Genomic DNA, 18,742 nt, shown 5'->3' with positions numbered 1-18,742 from the left:
TGTCCAGATATACCAATTATGAACTCAGAAGCCAGGCTTCTTCTGCCCATACCCTATCCACTTCTCTTAGCCCTCAGTTTTGTAAACCATATTTATTATTCTATGTCATATTTATTATTCTATGTCATATTTATTATTCTATGTCACCCATAGACATTTCACTATGTGTTTTGAAAAGATGAGGGTTCCTCTGTAAACATCATAACACATTTTTTTTATTATTTCCTATTCTATTTATCATCTTACTCACTATTGGTATCTCCTATTAGGAATTAAGCAAATCTGATTCTTGATGGTATTTTATGTTTATGGCCTCATAGTTTTAGGTAAAACTATTTGTTGATGAATCAATGAAGCCGGATGATGGTTGTATTGGTTAGTTTCTTTGTCAGCTTGACACAGTTAGGGTCATCTAGGAAGAGGGAACCTCAACAGAGAAAATGCCTCCAAAGATTAGCCAGAAGGCAAGTCTGTTGGGACATTTTCTTGATTAATGATTGACGTGGGCAGTGTCCTCCCTGGATTGGTAGTTTTGGGCTGTATAAGCAAGCAGACTGGGCGAACTAGGAAGAGCAAGCCAGTAAGCAGCACCCCTCCATGGCTCTGCTTCAGTTTCTGCCTGCATGTTTCTGTTCTGGCTTCCCTTCATCACGGACTGTAAGATCTAACCTGAAACAAACCCTCTCCTCCCCAAGTTGCTTTTGGTCATGGTCCTTCTCACAGCAATAGAAAGCAAACTAAGATAATAGTTTAACTGAATTGACGCATCAAAGATCAGCCTAGGATTTTTATGATTTTGTCTCAGTATTCGTTTCTAAAAATGTAGTGAAAATTCAGTTTCAGAAGCCACAGACAATCTTGTCTACTTCCCCTATCCAGGCGGATGACTATACGATTTTCTTTGGGTTCACTTTCTTATTTAGCTTCTCTAGGATCACAAATTATATGCTCAATGTCCTTTATTTATGGCTAGAAACCAATTATGAGTGAGTACATCCCATGTGGGACTGAATAAGCATGGGTTGAAACTGGACTCTCTGAACATGGCAGACAATGAAGGCTGATGAGAAGCCAAGGACAATGGCACTAGGTTTCGATCCTAATACATGAACTGGCTTTGTGGGAGCTTAGCCTGTTTGGACGATCACCTTCCTGGAACTAGATAGAAGTGGGAGGACCTTGGTCTTCCCGCAGGGCAGGGAATTTGTACTGCGCTTCAGTATCGAGAGGGAGGGGGAATGGAGTGGGGGGAGGAGAAGAGGAGTGGGGATAGGGGGCAATATTTGGGAGGAGGGGGAGGGAAATGGGAAACGGGGACAGGTGGAAATTTTAATTAAAAAAGAATAATAAAAAAAAAAAAAGCCACAGAGATCTGCTGTCCCCTTCAATAAAAAAGATATAAGGGCTGGACATGCAGCTTAAAGGTAGGTAGAGTGCTGGCTTGACATATAGGAGGCCTTGAGGGTTGGTGAGGGAGATAGGAAAGGAGGGAAGGAGAAGCGGGGAGGAGAGAGAAAGAGAAAGGGGAAGTAAAGAGGGACGAGTAGAGAGAGATGTTAATTTGGATTTTTTTTAACCAGGTCTGGGTATCCATGGATGGGCTGGTAATCACCATAGTCACTACACAGCCTCAGGTGCAGGTGACCTTAAACTCCTAATAATCCTCCTGACTCCTGAATACTAGGATTACAAGCATGTGCCCCCCCACGTGAGTTAAGATTCATTTTTTTTTTTAAAATTATTCCCGGCTGTCCTGCAACTCACTCTGTAGACCTAGCTGACCTCCAACTCAGAGATTCACCTGCCTCTGTCTCCTGAGTGCTGGGATTACAGGTATGTGCCACCACTGCCCAGCCAGATTCAGATTTAAAAAATTTAAATTTATTTTTTAATTTTATGATCATTGATGTTTTGCCTGCATGTATATGGGGGTGTCAGAAGCCCTGGAACTGGAGTTACAGACAGGTCTGAACTGCTTTGTGGATACTGGGAATTGAACCTGGGTCCTCTGGAAGAGCAGCCAGTGCTCTTAACCTCCGAGTCATCTCTCCAGCTCCAGATTCAGATTTTTTAAAAAGCACTTGGGGCTGGAGAGATGGTTCATATTGGAAGCACTAAGTAGACTCTGCGAGTTTTAAAAAAAGAAAGCATAGGGCTGGAGAGCTGGCTCAGAGATTAAGACCACTTGTTGCTCTTGGAGAGGACCTGGGTTTGGTACTCAGCATCTACACTGTGGTTCGCGAAGATCTGACACTCTATTACCTTTGTGGGCACCAGGTATACACAAAGTACTCATACACACACACAGGCAAAACACTTATACATGTAAAATAAATTTTAAATAAAAATTTTTAAAGTACTTGGAAGTGCAAATTAAGAAACCAAAGCTGGACATGGTGGTGCATGCCTTTAATCTCAGCAATTGGGAGGCAAAGGCAGGCAAAGCTTTGAGTTCGAAGTTAGCCTGTCCCAGGATAGACAGAGCTGTTACACAGAGAAACCCTGTCTTTAAAACAAGCAAACAAGCAAAAACAACAATAACAACAAAAAAGAAAAGAAACCAAGATTTTTTATGAGATGATTAGACTATTCTTATACAGAGCTCAGTCAGCTAGTGACAGTGTTGCAAGGTTAACAAGAAAAGCCAAGCAAAATCTTACGTGCTAGCATTCTGCAGGGAAATTGTCCACAATGTGTTTGGGATGGATGAGCTAAAGGAAATAGGCCAAGGGACAGTTTCAGTTATTGCTGTTAGGAGACACACTGGTGACGGGTCAGAGATGGCACTAACCTAAAAAACTGTTGAACTGAAAGCAGTTTCATTATATATTGATTTCTGGATGTGTCTGTCTCTGTTTAGACGATAGTAGTAGTCAGAGACCCTGAAGAGAAATGCCATTAGCACAAAAATAAACTAAGACTAATATATGCAAATTCATTCATAAATAGTTTGAAGTATTATGGGAAATGTATAGGTCTATGGATCGGCACTACTGTTAATTTGTTTTGGTAAGAGACAGGGTCCCATTATGTAGCCTTGACTGGCCTGGAGCACGATATGTAGACCAGACTGGATGCTACTGATGAGACGATACCAGATTCACTCGTAAAACTTGGTAAGTCTGATTTCCACAGGATATGATGAGCTAAGTGATGAGTTTAACTAAGTCCAAGACTGTTTCCATGAATCTTTTAGTTTTGTGTGAAGAATTGAAGTCATACATGTTTTTCTGTTTTAAATCTAAGTGTGTAGAAATTTTGTAATAATATGAAGGGTGGTAAGATAGTTCAGAAGGCAAAGGCACTCGCTCTCAAGCCTGAACGCCCGAGTTTGACTCCTGGGACCTACATGGTGGAGGGGATATATATACTCCTACACATTGTCCTGTGACTTCCGTATGTGCTTAGTGGTATGTGTGCACCACCTTGTTAAATGTTAATTTTTAAAAGGCAGTAGGAGTTAAAAGAAGCACCCAGTTACTTCTTTGTGTATGTTTCTTACTTTGCATATTTGATATTTACAGGCTTCAGCATGTTCCTCTTTGAACACACGAGACTAGAATTACATAGAAAACAATAGCTATCTGGTTTCTTTTTTCCTTTGTGTAACAGTGTGTTGTGTAGCCCAGCTTGGTCTTGAACTCTACGTAACTAAGGATAACCTTGAACTTCTGAACCTCCCATCCCTACTTCCCTACTTTGCCAGTACTGGGATTACAGGCGTGTACTACTACACCTGGTTTATAGGCTGCTGGGGATCGAACTCAGGACTTTATGCAGGATAAGTGAGCACCGTGCCAGCTAAGCTACATACCCAGCGCTTCACTGCATTGCAAACACTCAAAATACTGCATATCAAGGTAGACAGCACTGACATGGCTTACAGGGTCAAAGTAAAATTCCAAATAAGGAAAACGGTGATTAAGTATGGCTCCTGGAGTTATGGCTACTTGGTGTTGCATTCCGAACAACAGAACATGTATAGAGCCAAGTTTATGTGGACTTAGAAGAAAAGTTTCTTCATAATTTTGAAATACTGAAAATTATGTTAGACTCACAATTCACGAACACTTGTTACAAGAATTTTATGCATGTATGTGTGTGCATGGTGTGTGTGGGGGTACATGTGTGTGGCGGTTAGAGGACAATCTTATGGGTCAATCTTGCTTCCTTTTTTTCCACTTCGAGACAGGGTCTTTATTGTTTGTTGCTGTCTGTGCCGTGTTAGCTAGCCCCAAAACTTCTGTAAAGTTCTCTTGTCTCCACTCCCTACCTCGTGGAGGTACAGTGGGATTCAATATGCACACTGCTGGGCCCAGCTTCAAGGGGGCTCCGGATAGTTGAACTCAGGTCTTTGTGCTGGCATGGCAAGTGGCTTTTTTTCTAGAAGGCTTTGCTGACCTACAGATTCATATAGCTGTGTTCCAGACATTCAAGTAGTTGTTGTTGTTTGGAGCTCTCACAAAGACATACAATTGCCTGATGTAGCACCAGCAGATTTAGCAAGTCCAGATAAAAAAATGAGCAAAAAATGAATGAAACAACAATAAAACAAGCCATGGTAGTAGTGACTAAAGGATCAAAAAGAGTGGCCACAGATGCCGACCACTGTGGACTCCCATTAGTGAATAAAAAAAGTTATACTCTCGGCTGAGTACTTTGACCCCAGCACTCAGGAGGCCGAGACAAATGGATCTCTATGATTTTTTTTTTTAGATTGGATTTTTTAAAATATTTATTTATTCATTTATTTATTTATTATGTATACAATATTCTGTCTGTGTGTATGTCTGCAGGCCAGAAGGGGGCACCAGACCTCATTACAGATGGTTGTGAGCCACCATGTGGTTGCTGGGAATTGAACTCAGAACCTTTGGAAGAGCAGGCAATGCTCTTAACCACTGAGCCATCTCTCCAGCCCCCAATCTCTATGATTTTTAAAGCCAGCCTGGTCAACATAGTTAGTTCTAGGCTGGCCAAGGCTAAGTAGTGAGATACTGCCTCAAAGTTGTTGTTGTTGTTTTAAATACTGAGAGCTGGGCACATTGCATGTCTGTAAACACAACATTTGGGAGGAAGAAACAATTGTTTGTTTGTTTGTTTTTTGAGACAGGGTCTCGCGACGTGGCTCTGGCTGTCCTGAAACTTATGATGTAGACCAGGCAGAACTCAAATGTACAGAGACCTACCTGCTTCTGCATCCCAAGTGCTGGATTAAAGCTGTGTGCCACCATGCTCTGCGAGGAAGCTGCAAGTTTAAAGCAAGCCTGTGTTACACAGTGAGCTCTAGGCCAGTAAGATCCTGTTGCAGAAAAAGAAAGAGAGAAAGAAAGGAAGGGAGGGAGAGAGGAGAGATGTTATGCACTCCCGTGTGCCATGAACTAATCTGCAAAAAGATTTTATTTGAAAGCTGCATACATTCAATATTTAATAAATCCCCTAAAATTTAGCAATTTTTCCTTATAATTGTATAATATGAAGAAAAAGTAAGGAATTTCTTTTCATCAAGCTCCTATACTGCTACATAGTTTACTCTAGTGTGCCGTACAGATTTTACTTACTCTGGATGTTGAGTTGTGTGTATGCCCTAAACCACTCACATCTAATCACACTGCATGTAAACACTAACACACACTGATAAATATATGCATATGGGCACAGGACATTCAAGTCTGATCTCATACTCAGAGTTAAATCAACTAATAAATACAATTACTCTCTCTTTCAAGGAAAATAGAGATGTGATCTGGTATCCACTTAGCAGCAAATCACTCAAGGATATACAATGCACAGACAGCATAGGCAAAGGCAGAGACACACTCACCATTCAAAGGGCACTTGGAAGACAGATGTGGTGGCACGCACCTTTAACCCAGCACTTGGGAGGCAGAGGCAAGTGGATCTCTGTGAGTTCAAGGCCAGCCTGATCTACAAAGCAGGTTCCAGGACAGCCAAAGTTGTTACACAGAGAAATCCTGTCTCAAAAAAAGCCAAAAAAGGTACATCAAAGGGAACTTGGAGATGCACCACCAGCTCTTACACGAGACACTGAAGCTATTACATTTTATTTTTAAAGAATATTTATTTATGTGAGTTCCTCTGTGCTTCACGCACACAAACAGGAGTATGAGAACAACGTATGGCGTTAGTTCTCTCTGTCTACCATGTGGGTCCCAGGTGTTGAACTCAGGTTGTCTGCCTTGGTGGCAAGCACCTTTTCCCACTGAGCCATCTCACTGACCCCAAACCTACTATTTTATAAAAAGCCACATTCACAAATATGCCGTGGCACACAGTCACTTACATATAGATGGCATAGACATACTTGCAGGCATATTACTCAGTCTTCACAGCTGCGCAGAGAGGCAATCAAGCAGATGAAATATTTCAGACTCATGCATCCTTAACCCACATAACCACTGAGGCTTAGAAACATACAAACACAAATCTTCAGATGCCGACACATCCATTCACGCATACACACTCCACCCTCACTGAACAACACAGATGCACACATTCTAATAGATGGCCATATAGACACAAACCCATACCACATAAATGCTTCCCCTGCACTCATCATGTACAGCAGCCTTCTGAATTTTACAGATGGAACAGAGACCCTCTCCCCCACGCATGTACATACTGGTAACTATAAACCTAATTCCCTACCTAGTTAGATAAAAATACACTGGCATATGTGTACACGAACTCATTCATGTTCACGCATGTCGATATACCTGCATTCTCACAGATACTGCACTATCACACATATGGGATGTGTGCACTCATACACCCAGAGAAGTGTATATGAGCAAATATCCACAAAGGGCTAAACGCCCTTCCACTTGGCCTTGCACACATTTTTTCTTAACCCGTTTGTGTTTCTATATGAACACTGAGATACTTTATAAACTAATTTTCATGTATAAACATACTCTTACATCAAAAGAGGCCTGGCTCATTTTCTTGGACATACATGTGGGCACATATAATGAGGCAAATATGCATATGAAAATCTCCTTAGCACTTGTAGATGAATGCACACCATTAGCCACCAGGACAGGGATAATTGTAATAGGTATATACATGGGTGATACAGACAGGTAATATACTGTTGTTACTTTTAATAAGCAGTTCCTCATGAGAGGGCTTATTACGTGCTAGGCACTGTTACAAGCACTCCTAGTGTATTAACTTTGCCTATCCTAACATTACATGATAGGGAATTTTATTTCTTCCATTTTATAGACTGGAGACTGGGGCTTTGTTGAGGTTATATGATTTCCCCCCAACTACACATCTAATAAACACTAACCGAAAGGCTGTCTCTAGAGACCTTGCAGACCCAATTCACAATTAGAAATATATTCACCTCAGGGGCTGGAGAGATGGCTCAGCAGTTAAGAACACTGGCTGCTCTTCCAGAGGACCCGGGTTCAATTCCCAACACCCACATGGCAGCTCACGTTCCAAGGGATCTGATACCCTCACACCAAAGTACATAAAATAAAATTAAGTAAATTATTAAAAAATAAGAAAACAAAGAAATATATTTACCCAAAACATAAATTTTATAATATAATGTATATGTATATATATATTATAAAACCATATAGCACTTGCAAACACAAATTAGTTCCCATTTACTAATACACTTAGGTACAAATGGTCATTCATAACGAGTTATAGACAAGTTCACATTACAGACATTTTACCAGAGATATATATGCCCTAGAAAATATATTCATGTGTGATCACAATTACAAACTTTGCTCATAAATAACTACACTAATGAATATACAAAACATCTAATACAGCCCCCATAAAACAGCCACATAAATCCATGTTAGTTATCTTTCCAACTGAAATACATGCAAACACACACTACCTAGATATACCTTCACACATGCTAGACTCACTCATTTCACACAAACAAATACTTTCTTTCTCTCACACATGCCACTTAGACTCTCTCTTCCCTATCCACCCAGAGAACTGCACATATCCTAGTCAGATATACCCACATTCTCACAAGCCCCAAACCCAGATATATACACATTCATTTTCCTTCTCACACACGCTGCTCAGAAACACCCACTGTCACACATATACCCAACACCAATACACCCACACTTTCACACACATTCAATTTACATACATCCATTCTCATATATAATCACCTCCAATATGCTTACCCTTACAATCACTCTATCCAATTAATGCCACACTTATACAATCTCTAACTCAGCATACATAACTTAACCCCACCCCAACTTGGAGTCCTCATACCTATCTTAGGTTTACCTACAATCTCTTTCAAATGCACACAATCAGAATATACCCAAGGTGACATACGTACCCTCCAAAAGACACTGCACTTAGATACGCGCCACCTAGATATATTCGCAATTTCTCAAGCCAAATATATGCACACAGAGACACATACATTCATATATCACCCAGATACTAACCTAATTTAGAGAACTCACATTCAAACACAGATTTTGTCCAGATGTACATTCACGCTTTCTCACATTACCCGTTTCCTCTCTCTCTGTCTCTCTCACACACACTTTGCCACCTAAGTATATTCACGCTTTGACCTAAGTATATTCACTGTTCAAACACATCCACATTCAAATCCTTTTCCAAATGCACCCACATATTGTCTCACAAACAGCCTGAATGTATCCATACACTTTTTCTCATATTCCATCAGGATCCATCCACATCTCATAAACATGTGCCATCCCAATACACATGCTCACTGTGTCTACTGATGAAAACTGGATTGAGTGTATGAAGAAAGTGTTTAAGGCACATCTGTGTGGGAAGTACTGTGCAGAGTGTGGGTTGGGTACATCCATATGGTGTGGAGGAGATAAAAGCATGGGCGGATTTGGATAGTAGGTTTGTGTAGAGGTATACGCAGATTGTTTGTGTGACAGTTGAAAATATTTGGGTGGGATGTGTGTGTGTATCTTTGTGTTTCAAAAAATCCTTCCCTCCCTAATATACACAATTATCTCACATGTACACCCTAGCCAGAAACACACATAATCCCTTCCATATGCATACTCTACACACTCATGCCCCCCAATACCTACTACTTTCCTAAGATAGACTTTCACCTAAACATATTTCTTAACATCTAGATTTCTGCCTGGTGGCATAATTTGGTGCTGTCTGTGAAATGTCCAGATGCTGCACATTCATACTTTCTCAGATTATCTGTCTGTTTGTCTCTCTTTACACACACATACACACACACACACACACCACACACACACACACTCCAACCAAAGCTCTAACTAACCCTAGGCACTATTATGATGACATCCTGCCCTATGCCTTTGGCAGTGGTGGGATGGGAAGGGAGATTTTTATGTTTCAGTGTTTTAGCATGGCTCCCAGTGCTCACTAGCAAGCACGTGCAGAATGCTGTGCAGAAAATAAGCGCATCCGTGTTGTGTGAGCGAGATGAAAGCATGGGTGGGTTTGGGTAGAAGGTTTGCGTAGAGGTCAGTCTGCACAAGGCCAAATCTCATATCAGACAGGCAGAGGCACAAATACCTTTATTTACCCCCACGCAGGCACATTTCCATTGGACTTAGTTCCAAGTACATCCATTTATTCTTTTAAATGAACTATATTCACATGATTTACTCATGAATGACGTGCATTCACTCACAAACACAAGTACACAGACATACTTTTACATATCTACAGAGATATGTAAAAATATATGGATCATATCTGAAGAGATGATAAGGAAATGGGGGCACAGAAGGGGGGCTCCCAAACGTGTATACGTACACACTCAAACATAATCACAGAAGTATATTTGCATGCATGCATACATACAGACATATATGTATAGGTGTGCTCACACATATCCATACCCAGATATGCAAATGCTTGTAAATGAGATTATGTATACATATGCAGGTATTATAACATATAGACTTGTATGTATAACTGATCATGTACACACACAGCATATTCGTATGTTTATAGACTTGTACATACATTAATTCATTTTTATATGTATACAATGAACTATAGAAATACATATACTCACAAAAGCACACGATCACAGTAAGGTATATATACACCATTATGTCCATACACCCTTCTGAGAAGCTACATAAATAAATGAAAGAAGAGTAACTTATATGTACATTGGAATAGAATACAAAAGCATATTTCAATACATGCACATATAGAAGTACTTTCATGTATTCTTGCACATACACCTGTTGATTTGCATAAGGTTTGATCAACTTACCACATACATACATGCAAAGGTATCTAAATGGATGCACAGACACACATACATACACAAATGGGCTTGTGAACCAAGGATGGCATGCACAGAGATTTATATGCATCATTCTATAACATATGCTTTAGGCCAAACAAAGATAAATACAAACATACAAATACAAACCAGAACTGTGCAAACTGGTACTTCACACATTTGTGTATTCAGACAGGCACACACACAGGCCTATTCAAAGATATACACTTAATTGTGTTTGATCACACATGCCTATGTACAGATATATTCACATGAATGTATGCATAGTTAGGTATTAACAAATAACAGCATATATATGCACAATCACTCAAGACATATTCAAATATACAGTCACACTCAAAAATAAAAATCCAAATAAAAACATAGTAAGACACATGCACCTAAGTATTATGAAATGTGGTTACTCATGCATACCATTATCAGATATACACTTACACCAAATTAGACATTATACAAATGTACTTATTCACCTATGCACACAACCTTGTGAGTAGTGTAAAACCCCACAGTCATATTTAAAAATGTAGTCCAGTATGCACACATAAAATATTTTTCATTCATCCACTCTTCCCTTATCTCAGTGTGCCTATTTATACTTATATTTCTTTAAATAGATACGAACACACAGGTCTGTTGAGAGACAGTGGGCATTCAAACATGCACATGCAGACACAGACATAATGAAAAATGCTATGAATGAATTTATATAGACTTTCACACATAGGCCTATTCACACAAATATACGACAGCCACACCCACAACACATATAAGCATGTTCACACACACACATCCTCTCCTACATGCATGGGACACATGTATGTCTTTATGCTCACACATATTTAGATGAACCCACACTGAAAGGCACATGTGGGAAAACAGGAATATTTACAATGAGATCCAAGTAGGCATTCATTTACTCACACATATGGTCAGATAATGTGTGTTCAAAGACAAATTGATACCACACACACACATAAACAAACATTCAACAGGCCTAATATAGGCTCAGAGAAACACACCAATATTCAATATTTGGGTCAAAATCAAACATGACCATTTGCTTACCAGATATGCAAAACCATACCCTCCAGGAAAGACACAAAGCTATCCAGATACCCACACAATCCCATATGCCATCACATAGTCTGTTCTCTCTTTGTCCCTCCCCCCCTTCCCCCCACCTCTCTCTCTCTCTCTCTCTCTCTCTCTCTCTCTCTCTCTCTCTCTCTCTCTCTCTCACACACACACACACACCACACCACACTCATATACACCTATAGTGCAGTGATGAGACATGTACTATACACTTCTTTTCATGTATATTCTTAGTTTCAGGTCCAGATGCCCCTGGGCAACAGGCTAGATTCTCCCCCTTCCACATCAAATGCTTCTTCAGGAAAGTCTACTCATGTCTAAAGTCCTGGCCCTTCCTGTCCCTCAGCAGAAATCTGTCTTCAGTTTCTCCACTCTTGGCTCCTCTGCTGATCTCCATCCCCTTGGTACTCTACCACATCTCCCCAGCCCAGGGTCTAGATGGACAAACTCCACTGCAGGTTTGGCTACTGCATGGACCACACCCCAGCTCGACTCAAAGCCCTATAATCTCAAAAGCTTCAGCCTTGTCTCCCGTCCCTGCCAGCCACTGACCATAAGCCAAACTCTTGCTAATTTTCCCTCAACAGAGGGACACATACTAGGGCCAGGAATGCTGCAGGCTGTAAGCCAGGCCTCTGCTGGCTCACAGTCTGGTGTGTGTGTTGTGTATGTGTAAGTGTGTGTACATAAACAGGGACAAATACAGGAGGGGAAGAACCCCAAGTAGGATGAGAATGACTGTCTACACTACCCATCATTCCTGACAAATGAGAAGTAACAGCAATAATGCCATTCTGTTTCCCTCCATCTTTCCACCTGCTGCCTTCTCTAGAGCTCTGCTGAGCCCCTGGAGAAAAGGTGCTAATCCTTTCCCTAATCAATAGCAACACTAATCACGAACAACCAGCAATAATATTGACCCTGAGCTTTGCTGACACTGCTCGGTGCCATCCTATGCACACGTTTAATTATTTGCATGCATCAATTTATTTAATCCCTGCACACATTCACAAAGAAAGGGTTACCAGTCTCTTTGACAAATGGGAAAAACAAGGTTCAACAAGTGACATGCCTCCACTAAAGTTGTGAGCTTAGTAGTTAGGAGATGTGTCCCTAGTAGAATCCATGTTCTCCATATACCAGGTTTTCCTGCACTTCCAGATACAGGGACCTCTGGCTACTGTGTCATTGATCTGGAGGTCCCAAACACATTATGGGTATCTGAAACAGAAACAGAGAGCCATGTGATAGAAGCCAGGGCCCACAGTGTGGGAACCATTATGCTGTTCCTGTCCCCTGTGTATTGTCATGGGGACATGTTCAAGCTCTCTCAGAGCCCATGGTCTGAATGTGCTCCCTACCCCCACCTTACCTTCCTCTATTCCTATAGAAGCTTCCTCCCACTAGCTGGGACACATCTTCCAGGGTGAGTGAGCAAAAGTATATTACCTGTGGGTAGAAACTGGGAAAAGAATAAAGGAAGGAATGAGGACTAGTCTGCTCTAGAAGCGGCTTTCTTGCCATAGCTACCCACCTGCTTGCTGACTAGGGTCTCTGTCTCTATCTCTCTTACACACAGAGAGAGAGAAGAGAGAGAGAGAGAGAGAGAGAGAGAGAGAGAGAGAGAGAGAGAGAGAGAGAGAGAGAGAGGAAGGAAAGAAAGAAAGAAAGAAGAAAAGAAAGAAAGAAAGAAAGAAAGAAAGAAAGAAAGAAAGAAAGAAAGAAAGCGAGCTCACACACAATTCTGCAAACCAAGGAACCTGGAGAAGGGTGAAGGAGGGAGGAAAGGAAGCTGCAGGCATTGTGAGAACAAGACTCACTGGGCACCCAGGTACCCCTTCCACAGCTAGCACACAAGGAATTGTCTTGTGTCTAAATGTGACCACGAGGATAGAAACAGACCCTGTTAGGGGTTGGGGGTGGGGAAACAGGTGGTGGTTCCCTTTCTTACGGGACGGATTAAGGAAGATGGGGAAAGATCAGCAGTCCTGGGGCTTGAGTGTTGTCATAGTCAGTGATGAGCAGAGAGACTAACAGACAGAAAGCATGACAGTGATAGAGACCGAAATATGTGGGGGGACAGAAGAGAAGTCCCAGCTACCCTCCTCCCCGGCTCCTTCACGGAAGAATACAGACTACTTACCTGGGTTCTCTTAGCAGGACCGTCTTGGAATTCAGGAAGGGAACTCACTCGATCTCAAGCAGGATAAACCACAGTCCAGGCCACATTGTGGGACCCTCAGTGATCTGGCAGCCAGTGACACTCCTGCTTCTGTTGCCGTGGATACAGCCTGGTTGGTCTAAATCGCTGGCAGCAGGGGAAGCAGGTGCCAGAGGGGTGCACTTGGTAGAGCTGGAGATGTTGGGGAACACCAGGTGGGCAGCACACAGATTTGGGGTGCCCAAGTAGTGGGCAGATGGGGGTCCTGGTAGGTGCTTCTCCCGCTACACACTCCCACCCCCATCTTTATGCCACCACCAGTCTGGGAGGGGGCCAGAGCTAGCTCTGCTACTGGTCTGCCTGCCTGCCTGCCGGTTCCCCCCCACCCCCCACCCAGTCTGCCTGCTGGCCGCAGCCTTTTGTCCTCAGAAGACACGGTCCCAGCGGGGCCTCTGCCAAGCTTCTAGCAGAGGCTCAGGGTCCTGGACTCCTCCCTGGGAGCACACGAGCCATGGCCTGGGAGGGCCCCAGGTTAGGGGCACACTCTCATCCAGGCTAACCCCACTCTCCCGGCCCGGTGAAGATGGAGAAGAGGTGCAAGTCCACAGCCAGAGGCAGCAGCAGAGGTGGTGTTGGGGAGGGGATGGACGCTAGAAAGAGGGGGAGGGGTGGAGGGAGAGAGAGGCTGGCCTGATAGCCGTGTCCCAGGTTTTAGATCCGGGTTGAGAAGGGTGGCTCAGAGCATCCAAGGGGGGTCCTGATGCGAGACGAAGGTATGGTGGACCTGCCGGAAGAACCTTCCTTGCCCGGGAATCACCCCGCTCCGCACAAATCCAGGTTCCACGATGCGGGGAACACCTAGCTTGGATAGGGTCTCAGTGAGGAGTCGTGGCCCCTTAGCTGGACCCTGTGTAGCCTGTTGGTCCTCCCCTCTCCTCGATTTGCACAGTCCCTGCCCGAGGGGCGGGTGGAGGAGGGAGGGAAGCAGGGAGAGCAAGGGAGGGAAGAAGGGAGGTTGAGCAGCCGGGAGACTCCCAGCCACCAGCAAGGTCCTCCCTGGGGCGGGGCGGCTGGGGTTGGGGGAGGGGGCTGGCGAGACCAGGAGAACTTGGCTGGCTGGCTGACTGAATGGGGATGCTTGGTGTGGTGGTTGTTCTTGCCAGGACAATAGCTGGCTGACAAAATCAGGCTCAGGCCTTTCTGACTTGAGAGAAGCCTGCGTGGAGGTGAGGAGAAGTAGCCAAGTAGCTTAGGCTACTAGTGTAGAGAGGGCAGGACTTGTAACGGTCTGGGGTCTGATTTTGAACAAAGATTTGGTGGAAGTTTCTCAGGCTTGGCATGGGAAGGCTTGGAAGATAGGGTAGATAACCTTATTTAGAATGGGGTTTTATGGGCATGGTCTGGAAGCTAGCTTGGAGGGAGGAGGAGGAGGAGTGTAGACACCCGGCTCAGAACAGCCCCTGTCAGGCTATCTCCGATGCTGCTTCTACTTTTTCTGGGCCAGGAGGCAGGATGAATCCATACGTAAGATTGCATTCCCTGACAGCATAAGGCGAAAGATGAGAAGAATGCATGGTGAACAGAAATGTGAAGACCAGGCAATACATTTCTGTTTTGAATCGGTTGAAATTGGGACCAAACGATGCTGTAGTGGTTCCTCTAACTCACAGCATTCAACAATTCCAATTCTCTTGATATAAAAAGTGTATTTTATTTGTCTTCTTCCCCCATTTGTTGATTCATTCATTAAGCACAGCTTTATGTAGGTCCAGTGCTGGCCTCAGATGACTCGGGTGGATCAGACTTGCGGCCTGCTCTTATGAAGCCCATGATCTGCTACCAACCTGTGGGCCTGGAAGTCAAGCACCTGCGTCTGCATCCCTCTGGGACTTGTGAGATGTAGGTCCCAAGGCCTGCTCCCTGGAAATATAAATCTGGTAGGTGGGAGAGGTGCGAAACATTTTTTAGAAAACCTTTTGGTGGCTATTTTTATATCTCTCAAATTTGGGCACCATGCTTTGAAAAGGATAAAATCCTATGGACTGAACATAAATTCTCAGTGGAAATTAGGAAATGCTTTGGACCGACCTAGAATGAAAATCTTCACCTGAAATCTTGTGAGATTCCTCTAAGGCTGTGTGGAGGGGAAATTTCGTAGCTTTAAATTCATATATTTTTAAAAAGGAAGAGCTGGATTTCTGTTTTAAGTTAGAAAAGGAATAGAAAATAGAGCCACACCAGAGAAGAAGATCAATAAAGTTAATGGTTCTTTGACAAATCCTTGAGACATCACGATTCAGAGAGTAAGAAAGCTTGTAAAAAGTATCAGGAGCCGGGCGGTGGTGGCGCACGCCTTTAATCCCAGCACTTGGGAGGCAGAGGCAGGCGGATCTCTGTGAGTTCGAGACCAGCCTGGTCTACAAGAGTTAGTTCCAGGACAGGCTCCAAAACCACAGAGAAACCCTGTCTTGAAAAAGCAAAAAAAAAAAAAAAAAAAAAAAAAAAGTATCAGGAACAAAGGGGTCACTACACCGTATAACACTGTGTTATAATGAGAGGCTATTAGTATTATAATTTTATGCTTGCAAATTTGAAAATTTTGATATCGCAGAAAAATTCTTGGCATATAAAATTTACTAAAAGTCACAGAAAATATAGACGATCTGAGCAATCGTAACTATTAAACAAACTGAATTTATAATTTTAAAAGGTTTATACAGAGAAATCTCTAGGAGGCTAGGGAGACGGCCTCAGTGGATAAGAACACTTGCTCTGCAAGTGCAAAGACCTGAGTTCAAATCTGTAGCAGCCATGTAAAAGTGTGGCATGGCTGTGTCTGCCTGTAACTCTACCATTGGTGGGCAGAGGCAAGTGAATCCATAGAAATTGCTGGCCAGCCAGCCTAGTCAAAACACAGTGTGCTTCCAGTTCAGTGAGAGACCCTTTCTCAAGGCGTTTATGTGGAGAGCAATAGACAGAAACATCTAAAGTTCTCCTCCAGCCTCTGTGTGCATGACTGTTCAATGGTAAGTTCTGCAAAATATTCAGAGAGCCCCCAACTTTCTAATTTTATAAAATTCTTCAGGGGATTGGAGAAAAATTATGATTGGTCAATAGGCACAAAAGAAAAGTAACTTAACAAACAAGCAAAAAAAAATCTCATAACAAACTTAAGTTTGCTCAGAATTTAAAGAAGGTTATTAAAATACCATGCTTTCAGACTTCATACTTAATGGGGAAATATTGAATGCTTTCCGTGCTGGTTAGCCTTTGTCAAGATACAAACTAATGTCACCTGGAAAGAGGGACTTTCACTTAAGGAACTGCCTGGAGCACACTGGCCTGTGGGCATGTCTATGGGGCATTTTCTCCTAGGCAAGTGGTCCTGGTTTGTATTAGAAAGCAAGCTGAGCAAGCCATGGAGAGCAGGCTGGCAAGTGGCATTTCTCTGTGGTCTCTGGTCCAGCCCCTGCTCTTATATTCCTATCCTGACCTCCCTTAGTGATGGACGTGGAAATGTAAGACAGAATCAATCTGTTCCTCCTCAACTTGGTTTTGGTCAGAGTTTATTGCGGCAGCAGAGAAGCAAAGCTTAGGAGCAGGACTAGGCTGCTCACTCTAATCAGTTTCATTCAAATTGTACTGAAGGTCTTGGCCAGGGCAAGAAAAATATAAAAAAGGGCTCAAGATAAAAACTGCAGTGCAGGGCACGGGCTACCTCCCTGTGAGTTTTTGGTCACGGAAGCCCCAGGTGTCTCCAAACTAACACAGACTCTTGCTCTTGCCTGCCCGCGGTTACCCACTGTAACTATCCAGTAAGATCCCACCACACAATCTCAAACTGAACAGGAAGCGTTTTCTTCCTTTCTGGCTAGTTTTCGTAGTGCCAGAAGATGCTCACTCGCTGGTAGCTGAGGGAGAAAAGCTATCAGTGGGCTTCCTAAGTGTGGACCTTGCATGCTACAGTTATGACCTACCTGCCAGGCAAGAAGTACCCGCTGGTGTGATAGCGCTCCACTTTTTATGCGGCAATGAAGCACTTTCTGACTGGACTTAGGCCTGCTCCATTGAAGGGATTTTCGTTCCAGGTACTGTAATTCGCGTCAAAAGCCCAGGGCTGGGAAGGTCATAGACCCTAGGGTAGAACCTGCTATTGTTATTTTGCTAAATGGTCATGCTGTCCAATTGCTTTCTAAATATGAATATGTTCTACTGCATATATATATATATATAAGTTTTAAAAATAAAGAAACATTTTTAATTTTAATTTTTATTAGCTCTTTGTGAGTTTCATACACCATGTTTTGATTTGTTTCTTATTTACCCAATTTTGTACCCCTTTGAAAAACATTCCTCAAGACCAATCTGTGCTGCCCAGTTATTCTTGGAATGTGTAGTCTTTCACTGGAGTGTAGTCGACTAGCTAGGGGTAATGCTCTTAGAGAAAACTTTTTCTCCCTCTTCCTGAAGCTCATAGTAAGAGGTTCTCCCCTAGGGCCTATGACTTGTCTAGTTGTAGGTTATTGTCCCAATAATGATGCTAGGTATGGGTTTCATCTTGTGGAGTGGGACTTATATCCAATCAGAAATTAGTTGGTCACTCCCATCATGCTGCTGAAGTCATTACTGCACCAATGGGCGTATCTTTCCAGACCAGTTATTATTGTAGCTGATAGGGTTCACAACTGAGTGTGACTGAGGTTTACTTTTCTACTCCGGTAGAATGTATAGGATTTTCCATCACCATGAAAGCTAGCCAATAGGGTGAGGCTTCCAGGTTAGTAACAACTTGATTTCTCTATGTTCAGTGATTCAAGTATGTAGTATCTTCAGCAAGAGAAGCTTGCTGTCAAGTTCTGGGAGGTAACTAAGAGCCATAGCCATGGCCTGTATTGTTTCTGGGGGTGGTCTGTGGGACCTCACTGCCTAACAACTCTGAATAAATTCCTGACACTGAACGTCTTTCATTGTTTTAGTTTGTATGTGTTTATTTTTTAAATTTTTGTTTAAAAATATGTCCTTATTTAAAATTTTTATTTTATTATTATTATCTTTTTGGTTTTTTGAGACAGGGTTTCTCTGTAGCTTTGGAGCCTCTCCTGGAACTAGTTCTTGTAGACTAGGCTTGCCCTGAACTTAAAGAGATCCACCTGTGTCTGCCTCCT

At 42.7% G+C, this 18,742-nt stretch overlaps 2 protein-coding genes across 13 annotated transcripts in view; one reads left to right on the top strand and one right to left on the bottom strand.

Moving 5' to 3' along the window:
• The window catches only part of Gpr173 (G protein-coupled receptor 173), a 32,200-nt gene extending 17,683 nt beyond the window's left edge, over nucleotides 1-14,517 (bottom strand). For 2 of the 5 annotated variants that reach the window (XM_057759765.1, XM_057759768.1), the window contains exons 1-2: nucleotides 13,560-14,517; nucleotides 5,190-5,248 (exon numbers count right to left, since the gene is read on the bottom strand). The gene's annotated coding sequence lies outside the window, so the exon portion shown is untranslated. Of the gene's footprint in view, nucleotides 1-5,189; nucleotides 5,303-11,640; nucleotides 12,638-12,788; nucleotides 12,879-13,559 lie in introns of those variants that run through there. The other 3 variants (XR_009056471.1, XM_057759766.1, XM_057759767.1) reach the window with 3 other exon arrangements.
• The window catches only part of LOC130867667 (protein FAM156A/FAM156B-like), a 49,948-nt gene continuing 45,294 nt past the window's right edge, over nucleotides 14,089-18,742 (top strand). For 2 of the 8 annotated variants that reach the window (XM_057759778.1, XM_057759769.1), the window contains exons 1-2: nucleotides 14,098-14,203; nucleotides 15,334-15,514. The gene's annotated coding sequence lies outside the window, so the exon portion shown is untranslated. Of the gene's footprint in view, nucleotides 14,204-14,577; nucleotides 14,627-14,665; nucleotides 14,804-15,328; nucleotides 15,515-18,742 lie in introns of those variants that run through there. The other 6 variants (XM_057759776.1, XM_057759775.1, XM_057759771.1 and 3 more) reach the window with 6 other exon arrangements.

Source organism: Chionomys nivalis, chromosome X (assembly GCF_950005125.1).
Source record: "Chionomys nivalis chromosome X, mChiNiv1.1, whole genome shotgun sequence".
Taxonomy (NCBI): domain Eukaryota; kingdom Metazoa; phylum Chordata; class Mammalia; order Rodentia; family Cricetidae; genus Chionomys; species Chionomys nivalis.
This window is presented reverse-complemented; position numbering and strand designations above follow the sequence as displayed.